The following is a 14,435-nucleotide window of genomic DNA, read 5'->3' as shown; positions in this document are numbered from 1 at the left end:
TGAGGTCCCTAGCACTGTTTCCTCCCCATTCTTCACAGAAGAACCCTGTGCCCAGTGGTCCTTCCCTTTACCTTCCAAGTGATCTTGGTAGATGCTGAAACTTCTCAGGTTCCTTCTCTGTGAAGTGGGAATATAAAAGTAGCCTGTTGTGCTGGAGAGATGGCTCAGTGGTTAGGAGTACTAACTGCTCTTCCAGAGGTCCTGAATTCAATTCCCAGCAACCACATGGTGGCTCACAACCATCTGTAATGGGATCTGATGCCCTCTTCTGAAGAGCTACAGTGTACTCACACGCAATAAATAAATAAATAAATAAATAAATAAATAAATAAATAAATACTCTTTTTCTTTAAAAGTAGTCTGTCAAACCAGACTGGTTACATGTATCTTTAATCCCAGAATTTGGTAGGTGGATCTCTGAGTTTCGGGCAGCCTGGTCCCCACAGCAATTTGTTTTGAGTCTGTTTTTAAGTGAATAGAAGAACCTATGTCAGTGGGTTTGCACAGGTTGATTTACCCTGAGTCCTCCGAAAGCAGAGACTAAGACAAAGACCTACAGGCAAATTTATCTTGGACTACGACACAGAGAACAGAAGAGACTGCACTGGTCATCCAACCACACATCCACCTCTGCACAGCAGGAGGATGGAAAGCATAGCACACACCCCTGGTTGGTGTCACTGCCTCGTCTGTCTAAGACATGTGGTCCTGAGACTGACCTACAACAGCATCTTTTGGGTTTGAATAAGTAAGTCTGTTAAGTATATTAATACATGACTTAGAGGGAAAGAGCAAAATATCACACCAGGTACTCAAATCATCCGGCAGAACTGCACTGGACAAGCCCTGCTGAGGCAGCGAGCTAAAGTTCCTGGAGAGTCCCAAGCAGGCAGTGTCCCCACACATGAGGCCTCCTGGCATAATAACAAATGACAAGCAGAAACATCATCCAATCAGAGGCTTACAAACACCCTGCAGAAACCGCCGGGGAAGTTAAGGCAGTCATCGGAGTTCCTGATCAAGCTTGCCTTACCACCGTCCTGAAAGTCCTCTTTCATTTTTATAGGAAACAGTATATTGGAGAGCCTACCAACTATGCCAATTCCATGCAGTGAAGTCCAGAAAATGATCTAGAATAGCTTTTTTTTTTTAAATTTTGAATGAATAAGTTTATTTTTATACAAAAACAAGCATCATGTATTTATTTAATATACACTGTAAGGGGTCAAGCTGACTTCATTTCAAAAACAAATAAAACAAAAATAACAGCACAGTTCAGAAATCAAGAAGGAAGGACAGACAGTCTCAGAAGGAAGACGACATAAAAGAGATCTGGACAGCTGGCGTCAGGGCGGAGACCTGCTTAGAATAGGTCTCTTTCAGGTACTTCTTAAATGCTGTGGGGTTTTCCAGAGCTCTGCGCGTGTGTGTTCAAAGCGCTATCGATGTTGGGTTTTCCTAGCGGGCTCTGGATAGAGAGCAAGATGATCCTGACGTCATATAGTGCAGACCGCTTGTCTTTGAAGATGTCCAGGCAGATGTTCCCTGGGTGTCCACACTGGGGTGGTAGCAGAGAGTGAGGAACTATGGGTGCGTTGTAAGGGTAGCCACTGGGGAACTCTAGGGAGAGTCTATACCTCAGGTCTCTGTGGATGGTCCCTACCCATTTGAATAGGTTGTCTGACTCAGGGAAGGCAGAAATTCCTTTGTCACTAGACATCATGAGGGTCATCAGCTCCTGCTGTAGCCTCGTGCCCACAGGGCCCCGGGCAGCGCCCCCGCAGGGCTCGGCTCCTTTTCGAAGGGTTGTGGTTGGGTCGCAGCTGGGTCGTGGCATTGAGGTCATCCCAGAGGTGCTGCCAGCGGGACAGGAGTGTGGAGACAAAAAGCCAACTGCCATGAGTAAGTTTATTAAGTCCATAGATAGACAGACCAATCGATAGAAGAACATCCGGCAGATATCGTCAGGGAAGTCCTGTTGAGGCCGTCAGCGGGAGTTTTCCATAGAAAGGGTCTCCGGCAGAGCCGAGTATCCCCTCGGGTGAGGCTTCTAAGAACAAATGGGAGCAGAAAAGGCGCGTCATCAACTCAGACACATCCAGCAGAAACAGCTGGGGACCTCAAGGCGTCCAGCTGGAGTTCATCATAGAGCTGGCTCTTTATGGTCGAGCTTCCCCTGGCTGAGCTCCCGGCTTCTCTTAACCAGTGCAGGCTTCGGGTCCACTGTCTGGACTCCAGGGGCAGTGTGAAGCATCAGGATGTCTGCTGGAGCACAAACGTCAGTCTGAGCTCCTGATAATCACTGTTCACAGGACAATACAGTTAGGAGCACACTTCTGTGTCACCTAGAATCTACTGGGATCTTAGGAGCGTGCTGAGTTATTTTTTGTTTGTTTGTTTGGGGTTTTCTTGTTTGATTTGTTTTGTCTTGCTTGCTTTTGTGAGAGAACTGTGTAATTTTGCTGAAATGCACATTGTAGCCCTGGTGGGTGGACATATTGTAGAGCTGGCAGTGATCTCCAAACCTTCCATTCTAACAGCACAGGAGAGAGCTTCATCAGCCCAGGAGGCCCGGCAGCTGCCTGCCTACTATCCTGCCTGTCCGCCTCTCTCCTCTCTTTTTAAAAAAGATTTATTTTATTTACTTACCTCTTATGTATGTGAGTACACTGTCGCTGTCTTCAGACACACCAGAAGAGGGCATCGGATCCCATTGCTGATGGTTGTGAGCCACCGTGTGGGTGCTGGGATTTGAACTCGGGACCTCTGGAAGAGCGGCCAGTGCTCTGAACCTCCAGCCCTCTTGCTCCTCTTTTATGTGTTTATTGGCGGGAACATGTATGCACCATGTCATACATGTGAACTTTAGAAATCAGTTTTCTTCTTCCATCACACGGCTCCTGCGGATTAAACTCCGTGTCAGACCTAGTGTTTCATCTCACTATTTTCCCAGTCCCTTTTGACTTTCTTTTCCCAGGGACTGGGCACTGGAGACTCACTGGAATTTATATCCGTTAGCAGCTAAGTGGTTACAGGACTGGAGGAGTGGAAATGTGTCTGTCTGCTGAGTTCTTCTCCTCCTCTCTCCTCTTCTCGGCCCTCAGGCCCCGCTCTCTGATTCTCCAATGCCTCCTGGGTGACTCAGTGGAACTTTTGGTGTTAGTGAGTATGTTCTGTATTTGGGCTATGCCACTATGTGACCGTGTGGTACTATGGAATGTACCATAGGCTAGCACATCTAGAATCTGTATTTTTTTTCACTGTAATTATGACAAAATAAAAAGCTATATTCAGCTAGCAGTTCCTATTTTGACTATAAGGCAACTTGAATGCATTACTAAAGTTCTCAAGACAGTTTATATCAATAGCTTGGTCTCCGTGACTCCCCACAGATCCCTAACACAACTTAATTCCCCTCTGCTGAGAACTCTGGCTAAAGATCTCTGCTATCTCAGCCTTCCCTGGATAACCATGCTTAGGGTTCCTATTGCTCCTAAGCATAAGGATGAGGTGGAGAAATCCTGAAACCCGGTGGTTCCTCTGGTCCCTAACCCTGGATGAGTGAATGGGTCCCCAGAAATCAGACCTCTCTAAAAAAGGAGTTAGTTGTCTTAGCATTGGCCATATATGTTGATAGCTGACTCTCAAGCTCTATCTCCAAAGGTGGCTAACCCATCTTCCCCTTATCTTCCTCACAGGAGAAGACACATAAGATGGCTTGCTGGATCGTGACCCGACAAGGGAAAGCCAGAAACCATGAGAGTTGTTTAAGGGGTTTTGGACTCATCCTTTCCTTGTAAGTGGGAGGTTTGTGGAAGATTCCTAGAAAATGGTGTATGGGTTGATATCTATGTGCAGGTTAGAGCAGGTACAAGAACCGGCAAGGCCCGTGATTGGCCAGTGAAAGAGAAAGAATTTTAGAGATGGGACAGAGAAGGAAGAGGAGAAGAAAAGAAGATGGAAGAGGAGAAGGATGACACAGACCCCTGTGACTTTAAACAGCCACAGGTAGCTATGGATATCTTAGAAGGGGTGGATTATTACAGGACAACTGTCTTAATTAGGTGGGCAGTTTATACCGATATCAACTGGCTCGGAGTTTATTGTGTGGATGCTTTGTGGGTTGAGAATTTACAGATATAAATGTGACTGATAAATTACAAGCCTATATAGTTTTGATCTTATCAGGTTACAGGGATTTGTGACTACTAGCCATGAGATAGGCAGTCTCTGTACGGGGTTAGCCATGAAGGCAGCGAGACCACTGGGGCCAGAGAGTAGCTGGCGGTAGTGTAACATGGAAGCCATTTTCTTTACTTAATGTTGGAACCTTCCCCTGCCTTTTATCCTGCCTCATGAGCAGTTATGATTCTAGTTTAAAAAATGTTTCATATTTAATACATAGACAGTTCCATTACCTGCAGACAAGGACCACTCTGTCTTTTCCTTCCTACTTTGTGTACGTTTTCTGTCCTTTCTTCTTCCAGTCCAGTGCTGACAGGAAGCGGTGAGAGCCTTTCCTCATCTAACAGGGACGTTTTAACTTTCTTGGTGAGCTCACCTCACTACGGAGGCAGAGCTAGACTTTGACTTGCCTCAAGCCTGCTGCCTCTGCCTTCGGAGTGCGGGATTCGTGCACCGGTGCTGGCGAGTGGAAGGGACTGGTCTAGATCCGCTCATTAGAGGATGCCATCATTAATACGTCCTCCAACTCAGGCCTTGCCCTTAACATTACTGGCACCTCTACACTCTGACCCGGAGACCAAGCCTTAAACACACCTGCGTTGGGTCACATTATTCTCTCAGTGACTCCCCTTGGACAGTGTACTGTACTGTCTTCTTGTCCCCACCAGGCAAGCTGTCTATAGGATAGACCTAAGAAGGACAAGCCTTGGGTCACGGGTCCCCAGGAAACAGAAGTAAGATGCTCACATTAGTAGTGTGCGAGCTGTGTCTTTAATGAGACGGTACAGCCTCACACTCAGACACACACTAATCACCCCAGACTGTGGGAGTCAGGACCGTGCCAATGACTTTAGAAATATGTGTTCTGACTCTGGCATGGCTGCTGTCAGGGTCCCCTGACTGGCACTACTGCCTGCTCTCCTGCCCTGGAACATCTACCAAAAGGGCTGCTGAGCTCCATCAGGGGTTTTGCACCAACAAGGTTATAGAAGCAGAGCCCCTCCTTTATGGAGGCATAAAGTTCAGGATCTGAGCCGGCCCCTGAGGATGGGCCCCTGAGGTTGGGCCCCCGAGGGTGGCGGCAGTGCAGACCACAGGGTCTGGACGTAGGAGCATTGAGGGTAAGGGGCAGTGGAAGGCCCTGAATTCCTTACTCTGTTCTTTAACTTTCACCTAGGCCCCTACCACTCATTTCAGTGATGCTGGGCTTCCCGGAATCCTAAGCCTTGTAACCAAAGTTGCTACCTGCCAAGTCTGGTTCAAGGTGGATGAAGAGGCAGAATGTCTGAGAGACTCCTGTGGAGACCAGATGTAGGCTTCTGCCTCACATCCCGTTCCTCAGTCATACAGTTGTCCCCAAGCCTCAAAGCATCTGACCCTAGAAGTGTGACTTCTAAGCAGACGAGGGCGTGTGGCGGTGGGATGGAGAGAGAACATACATGAAGACCTGTGCAGGTGCCTGTCACTGTCCATCTCTGTCCTGCCAGGGGCAGGAGACAAGTAAGTCTCAGTCGGGCCAGCTGCCCACCAGCTCTGTCTCCATGGCAGTCTGAAAATACTTGTCATTCTCTGCCGATCCCAGCAGGGGGCGTGCACGACAAACTTTAGCAACTGCCTTCACGTTCATGCTACTCTAACCACAGACCAATAGTTCTGGGCACAGGTGTCCCTCCCATCTCCTGAGGAACTGACACCCAATTATGTCCAGAAACTCAGCCTGTTTCCCCGAGTAGTCCAGTTCTCAGGGACCCATCCCTTGGGAAGGTATTCAGGAAGGGCTTGCAGGCTCCTCAGTGCCCAGCAAGGAAACTGGTGGCTCATCTTTATCATTAACTTGACTGGATTTAGAATCACCATGAAGCATACCCCTAGATGTATGGATGGCGGTGTTTTCTGAGAGGCTTAATTTGGGAAGATCTGTCCCAAATGTGGGGGCATCATCTCATGTGCTGGGTTCCCAGACTAAATTAAAGGGGCAGTGAGGCACAGGCACTCACTTCTCTCTGCCTCCCACCCCAGACGCAGTGAGATCTCAGTCACTCGAAACTCTTGCCGCTACACCTTCCCCACCATGATGTGCCGTCAAACCAGAACATAGTGGTCATAGCAACAGTTAAGCAACTATCACAGATACCCTGGTCCCATTCCACCCTGATCCCGTCTCCTGTCCACAGTCTATACAGGCCCAGAAGTGAGTCCTCAGAAAAGTGTCCCCAACGACCTGAAAGGCTGGAGTCCTGGGAAATGATTCTCCTCGTTCTTAGAGCCTTTGAGAATCAGTTTTTCACCTACTCACAACCTTAATATCCAATCAGGGACCCCTAGCCTGCGAAAAGCTGGTGTATGTGTCTGGTTGTGGGGTTAAGCTTGGGGTAACCATGGGTCCTAAAGGCTTCTCCCTGCTTGGTTTCAGCTTCTCTCTACCCGCCCCCACTGCCCCATGCTATCCTATGGCCTTTTCTGCTAAGCCATCTCTCCAGCCATTTTCTTTTTGAGGCAGGGTTTCATGCAGCCAAACCTTGGCTTTGATTATTTAGCCTTTATCTCCCAAATTCTGGGAGTATAAGTGTGTACCTTATTATCTGACTTAAATTTCTTCCAATTTGGGCTGGAGAGAGGACTCAGCGGTTAAGAGCACTGGCTGCTCTTCCAGGGGTCCTGAGTTCAATTCCCAGCAACCACATGGTGGCTCACAACCATCTGTAATGAGATCTGATGCCCTCTTCTGGCGTGTCTGAGGACAGTGTACTCACATACATGAAACAAATCTTTTTTAAAATATTTTTTTAAAAATTCTTCAAATTTTGTATTTAAGGATGAGGCTGTCGCAGCACTGTTGGCATGTTTGCCCAACTTGCATGAACATGTTCAATATTCATGAACGTTTGCTCCCCAGAGCCAGGCATGGTGGTGCCGATCTACAATCTTAGCACCCGGAACATTCGAGGCCAGCCTAGGATTCACGAAACTGTCTCAGTAAGTTATTTTAGTTTACTTACAGTCAAATTCAACTACAGTCCTGAGTGTGTGTGTGTGTGAGTGAGTGTGTGTGTGTGTGTGTGTGTGTGTGTGTGTGGCACAGCCCAGTGAAGACAGGGGACTGCTCCCATCACTTCTGATGATTCCTTTGAGACCAGCCAAGCCCCACTCCCTGGCAGACTCATTTTACTGTCCTGGTTTCCCAAGGGTCTCTTTCTAGCTAAGGCAGCTTGCTTGCCTCAAGAAGTTCAAGGGCACAAATCCACCTCTAATGCACACAGAATATTAGGGTCCATCTGTGGGGAAGGACATTGTAGCAGCTGCCTCACTCTGCTGTCTCTCTCACTATATAAGATACATACGTATTATATATACATGCACACATAAATATATATTATACACACATGCACATATGTGTGTATATACCTGTACACATATACATACATATACGCATACACATACATATATGTGGCTGAGGGAAGGGAATGGAGGGTAAACACTGGGGGCATCTTCAGGATCTCAGGGGCAGCCTATCCTGGGGGTCAGAAGGCTCAAGGCTGTCAGAGTGTAGGGGTCTTCATCTGCTTTGGGCATACAGCCAGCATGGTGGTTTGAATAGGCCCCATAGGCCCACAGGGAGTGGCACTATTAGTAGGTGTGGCCTTGTTGGAGTAGGTGTGGCCTTTTAGAGAAAATGTGTCACTGAGCACGGGGCTTTGAAGTCCTAGATGCTCAAGCCAGGCCCAGTGTTTCTCCCTTCCTGCTGCCTACTGATCAAGATGTAGAACTCTCAACTACCTCTCCACTGCCATGTCTGCCTGCTGCTATTCCTTCGAGTATGTTTACCATGGACCAAACCTCTTTCCTGTAAGCCAGCCCCGGCGGTCACGGTGTCTCTACTGCCGTGGAACACTGACTAAGATGGCTGGAAAGAGCAGGTGAGCGCCAACGGCGTGTGGGGCCTGCCCTACGGAGTGGCTGTGTTCATTCTCCACACACGCCCTGTGTGCAAAGGCACTGGACCTGCTGGTCTTCGTCTCACGCCATGCGTCTTGTTGCTGACAGTGCACATCAAGACTTTATCAGTGAGAACTCTGAGAAGCAGAGAGACTGAACAAAAGCTCAGGCCGAGCGACTAGCATCACCTGACTGCAGCGATAGAAGACACTGGCGTGCAGTTGGCTTTAGTACCTTGGCTTTGGATTCCTGTGTTTCATTTCCCGGTTGCTGTGCGCCCGTGGTAACCACCTCCTCTTTCAGAGTCTCAGCATCTTCAAGCAAAGGGCAAGCGGACAGCTGCTCTGTGCATGAGAATGAAATACGGCCTCAGGTTCAGTGAGAGCAGGGTGAGTGAAATGTCCTCACAGTTGTGCCCTAATTCCTCAGACTCATCTATCAATTTCTACCCTCCAGTGCTTCAGAACGTGACCATCTCTGGAAAGAGGGTCACTGCATCTGTAATTGGTTAAGTTGAAGTCACTGAAGGATCCTTAATACAACTATGAAAGGGAACATTTTGCAAGCCAAAGGTTTAGCTCGGTGGTATGGAGTTTGGTTATCATGCACAAGGCCCTGGATTTGATCCCCAGTACTGCAAAAGAGGGGAACACTTAGGTGCAGAGGCTTCTTCTCAGAGAAGACATCTTGACATTTGAATCTAAAGGCAGAGGTCCGGGTACCGTTTTTACCAGAAGTGGGTCATCAAGGACGACAATGAGAATGAATGCACAGGGTCACGTGGGAGACTTAGCTCAGGGGCATCTAGCAAAGGCCAGGCCCTGGTGTTGTCCCTAACACCAGTTCTTGTGTACATATTACACACACACACACACACACACACACACACACACACACACTCATCCACATTCACACCCTCATCCACACAGACTCACTCACACCCACATACACATACACTCACATATACACACTCACCCACAGACTCACACTCACACCCTCATTCACACACACTCACATACACACTCACACCCACATACACATACACTCAAATATACACACTCACTCACATACACATACACTCACATACACACTCATACACACTCACACCCACATACACATACACTCACATACACACACACTCACCCACATACACATACATTCACCATACACACACTCACACCCACATACACATACACTCACATACACACTCATACACACTCACACCCTCATCCATACCCACTCTTACACACATTCACACTTATATACACACACACACACACACAAACTCATACATACACTCATATGCACACTCACACACACATATGCACACACATTCAACACAAAACAAAAATAGTAAATAAAGTTTAAAATTATTCTAGCTGGGTGGATGCCTAGTACTCAGGAGGCAGAGGCAGGTAGATTTTGGTGAGTTCAAGGCCAGTGAGGTCTATAATAATAAATTTCAGGATAGCCAAGGCCACGTAGAAAAGCCTGTCTAAAGAAATAAAAATAAAAAAGAATCCAAGTAGTGGTGTACACCTTTAATCCCAACAGTCAGAAAGTAGAGGGAGGCAGATTTCTTCGAATTTGAAGTTAACCTGGTCTACACAGCTGGATTCAGCTACATAGTAAGACTTTCTTCTCATGCCCCCCCAATAAATAAAATAAAATCTACTGTTAGTTTCCAAAAAAAAAAAAATCAAACTAGTTTTAAATAAATAAAATTTAACCTCTACACATAGAGACGTGAGTTGTGGAGGGTGCCAAAATTCATAGAGTCAGTTAGCAAGAAACCCAGCTTACTTCTTTGGTAAGTGGAGGCACAGGTAACCTCACAGCCTAGTGACTCTCAGATGTCAGATGCACTTACCGTGTCTGTCATAGACTGAGATCTCAGTGTGATCTTGTACCCATCTGACTCCAGAGAGATAAAATGTCACTAGAGGTTGTGTTGGCTTCATAACCCAGCATCTGGTTTCATCAGCTGTCCTCGTCCCCACCCCTGGTGAGGGGTGAAGGGACAGTGGGAGCATCATGCCCATTTTGGGTGGTTCAGGGTAGCTTGCGTGTGCGAGGGTCCTCCTTCTATTCTCTTGCTCTGCTCACCCTGAGCCTCAGAACTGCATCCGGTACCCAGGATGAAGTAGGCTTGCCAAGACCCCAAGTGGATTCGGATTGCTTGCCTGCGCCTAGTCCTGGGCACTCCTAGAATCTGCTGCTGCACATCGAAGCTCTGGAGTTGCCGGCTGACGTAGCAGCTCCTGGGAGAGGTCTGAGCATGAACCTCTTCTTCCTCCTCTACCTCCATCACCCAGAAACGGTTTCTGGTCAAGCATGAAGGCATGTCAGCGTCTCTGCCTTTGGAAGTGTTTGGAAGTGCCAGTGAGGAAGAGAAGGCTGGGAAACAGGAAGGCTATGTCAGAGGGACCGGACATATGGGCAGAAGGTCTCCACAGGCACTGGGCCCCTCAGTTCCTTCATGGCTCCAGTGTGCCCAACACCACAGATTGGGTGGGCATCAGGGTCTTAGCCAGGAGAACTGTGGAGATCACTGAGAATGCAGGACACTGGCCTTCGAAGAACTCAAGTCTAGGTCCATTCTAGTGAGGCCTGGCACCCTTCTCTTCCTCGTAAGCAAGAAAGGAGAGGGCCCTGGCCTGTGAGCCTCCTCAGGGGCTGTAGCTCCCAAGTTCTCTGCTTTCTTTCACTTTGAGGAGATCCTCAGCGGGTTCCTGTGGGGACAACCCAAGGACAAGACCAGAATCCCAAAAGGCCGAAGTTTACAGACAGCTTTCCTTTTCCTTCTCTTCCTTGCCAAATGCCTGCTTTGTGAGCCACAGTGCTAGGCTGGAGACGGCTGGTAACAGGCAGGCCCTGGCCCTTCAAGGACAGAATCCAGCAATGGGGAGGGAAGTTGTTCGGGGCAATGTTTATGCTGAGTTTAGCAGATTCTAAACCCAAATTCAGGGGGTGGGGAGGTGTGAGCATCTAACCCGGCAGAGTCTGGGCACCTTTCTAACCAGGCCTAAGGTGGGGAGGGTGGTAGCACCAAGGCAGACCCAAGGAAGAGTGGAAGGAGAAGAATCCCAGAGGAAAGTGAGACATCTGCACCTCAGCTGTTTAAAGGCAGCCCCGGTGAAACCCCACATCTGGGGTTAAATAGAGAGGCGCAAGATGTTAGGAAATGCTGGGATTTGGGTTGGGGTGGTGGGTGCCTAGGCCAGCTTTAGCAAGGCCCAAAGAGAGGAGTAAAATCAAAATGTAGTCCACTCAAGACTTCACAGAGAGCAGAGGTGACCAGCAAGAGAAAGGGAAGTGGCTTTTTCTTTTTTTAGTGAGACAAAGAAGCAGAGAGCCTGGGATGGCAGTGGTGTCTGCTCCGCTTCCTCGGCCCCAGGAAGAGACACTGAGCGTGGGTTGGCAAAAGTCAGGACCTGAGGTCCAAGAGGCCCATGTGACAGTTCTAGCTGAGCAGGGGACTTCTGAGTCATACCTCAGAAGTATGTTAGTGAGAAACAGAGTGGAAGCCGACTGCAGTGTCCTTAACACAGGCCATAAAACTACTGGAAAGTTCCAAGAAGGTCACATCTACCTCTGCTGGGTTCTCCACTGAATGCAAGCAAAGCTGCCTGGGTGGTGCCCCTCAAGGCTCACCCAGTCCGACTACCTGATAGGGGCTGAGCCTAATTGTCCCACCCCACAGACCGGAAGCCCCAGCACAGTGAATTTGGGATGCATAGATTTGTTTAGCCCTCTATCCTGGCAGGTGTTGTGATGAGCATCTGACATGTGCTGTCACATATGGAGATCCCATGTGTGACGGGGATGGGACCATCTCACATCACAGATGGGAAGCTGGCTCCAACAGAGGGGGGGGTCATCTCTCAGTTTCTGGGATTTGATACTGGATTGGACTCACAAGTTCCCAGACATACGTGTTTCTGATAAACTGGCCAGCCCAGAGAACCTGCAAAGCCCAGGCCAGAGAAAGTGGGGTTGGGCGGCAAAGGCGGCAGCGTTCTCAGGCAGATCTACAGTGGGCTGGCCTCAGGATGACTAGAGTAAGCTTCGCTTCTCCTTACACAGGTCACTTGCACTGGGCTCCTCTCAGTTCCCTCTGGTGGAACAGCTTCCTTTAACTCCTCTGCCTCTTTACCTCATACCATGCCTTTGCCCAAAGCGGACAAAGGGACTTCTTACCATAAGCTGATCTGGGACAGGGCCATGTCACTGGTTGGGGAGTCACTGGGCCCCTTGATGACCTCCTAAGACTATGGAGTCTTTCTGAACCCCGATGGGCCCCTGAATGAGCAAGGGGAACTGATATTAATTTTAAGCACCAGACTGGGGCCTCACTTCCCCTTTGCTGGTGACAGTGCACAGGATTCTTTGTTCTTGGAATAGTTGAAGCTCTGTCCACTCAGCGAGCACCACCTCTTCCTTCCTGTAGAGACATGTCTCTGTCTTCTTCCTTCCTGTAGAGACATGTCTTTGTCCACTCAGCAAGCACCACCTCTTTCTTCCTGTAGAGACATGTCTCTGTCCTCTTCCTTCCTGTAGAAACATGTCTCTGTCCTCTTCCTTCCTCCAGACACATGTCTCTGGTTCAGGGCAATTTTTGGCTAAGGGGCTCCTTGGCAGGAAAGAGCAGATCCGAATGGAGTGGAATCTCTGTGGAGCAGGTCTATTCTCTGACCTGCTGCTGAGGCTTAGGCCTCAGCTGCCCCCGTGCAAACATGCACCACCATGACCAGACCCACCCAGGGTTTACATTTTTTTTATCCCCCCATCCCCACTCTTTGAGAGACATCACTATTTAACCCAGGCTATCTTGGAACTAGCTATGTAGACCAGGCTGGCCTTGGAATCACAGACTCTTGAGTGCTGGGATCTTCTGTGTTTTTGTTTGTTTGTCTGTTTGTTTTTATTTTTTGTGTTTTTTCTTTCTAGCGTCTAGCTTCACATTCTATAGAATGGAAGCTCACCTTGAATCCTCATCTTTCCTGAGTGCTGGGTTAGAGATGAGCAGCCCAACGCTTGACCTTGGCCTGCTTTCTGATAGCCTTGTCTCTTGTTCTTTAAAAATTCTAGTACAATTTCCTTTCTCGGATATTTTTCTAGCTCCCCAGAACTTGTTAAATAGCAGGTTCCATCACATTTAGGACCCTAACTGTTTCCGAGTATACGGTTCAGTGCTGCTTGATTGCATAACACCACATGTCTCCAGAAGGAAACTCCAGGCTAGCCCATCAGACTGCCCCTCAGTCTTCCAGTCTCTGGCAGCCCACCTTCTATTGTAGACAAGGAGAACTCCGAGGGTTCTGAGGCCTTGTAATGGTGCGCTCCCAGGGTTGACATTTTAAAGACTATGAAACAGAAGGAGCTGTGGCTCAGTGGGACAGGGCCTAGCATATGCTAGAGGATGATGTGTTCAGCAGATACAAGTAAAATATTTCCATTTTATACTCAGGCTACAATGAGAGGAGGGGGAAAGATACAGAAAGAAGGAAAACAAAACAAACCCACTGGATTCTCTTTGCTCATTGAAGTCTAATCCAGACATCCCTGGAAAGACAGCAGAGGTGAAGGAAAAAGCCAAAATTCTAACTAATTAAATAATTAGTTAATTAATTAATTCCACTGTATCTATCAGCAATCCAAGGGCATAAAATGTAGAGGGTAAATATATATATTTTTACTTGCTATCTAAAGTGAATAGTAGGGGGCTAGTATGTTGGCTGACAAGCCTGACAACTTTACTTCAGTCCCTGGGCCAGGCATATGAAGGAGAGAACTGACTTCTACAAACTGTCCTCTGACCTATACATGCTTATGTACCACAGATATACACACAAAATAAATGTAATAAAATGTTAATTTAACAATTCATCCAGAATATTTGTTCACTAAAAATACCTCTAGGACTGAAGCGATGTCTTGTAGTTAAGAACACTTCCTGTTCTTGCAGCAGACCAGGGTTCTGATCCCAGCACCCACATGCCCCCCCCCCTGCTCACAACCGTCTGTAACTCCAGTTCCGGAGGATCCAACGCCCTCCTCTGGTCTCTTCAGGCACTACATGTTCACGATGCAGACCAAATACTCATATACATCCAAAAATTAAATAAATCACTAAAAAGAATTAAGATGGTAAACATTTAAAATATATGTACTTATATCTTTAGTTAAGCTGCCTATAATAGTACACCAAATCTCAGCTACTCAAGGCATCTGAGTCAGAAAAATTGTTTGATTTCGGGAGTCGCACAGGCAACACAACTTTTTCCCTTAAAAAAGGTAAAATCCAATAAAGC

General features: G+C 47.8%; 1 pseudogene across 1 annotated transcript; it reads right to left on the bottom strand.

Annotated features, from left to right (window-relative positions):
* Positions 1-1,305: 1,305 nt before the first annotated feature.
* LOC308432671 (ubiquitin-conjugating enzyme E2 C-like) lies at positions 1,306-1,804 on the bottom strand (annotated as a pseudogene). Its single transcript has one exon. The product of its transcript is annotated as a ubiquitin-conjugating enzyme E2 C-like (transcript).
* Between the last annotated feature and the right edge of the window lie 12,631 nt (positions 1,805-14,435).

Source organism: Micromys minutus, assembly GCF_963924665.1.
Source record: "Micromys minutus genome assembly, chromosome: 18".
Lineage (NCBI taxonomy): Eukaryota > Metazoa > Chordata > Mammalia > Rodentia > Muridae > Micromys > Micromys minutus.
The sequence above is the reverse complement of the archived record's forward strand: the minus strand, read 5'-3'. Positions and strand labels throughout refer to the sequence as shown.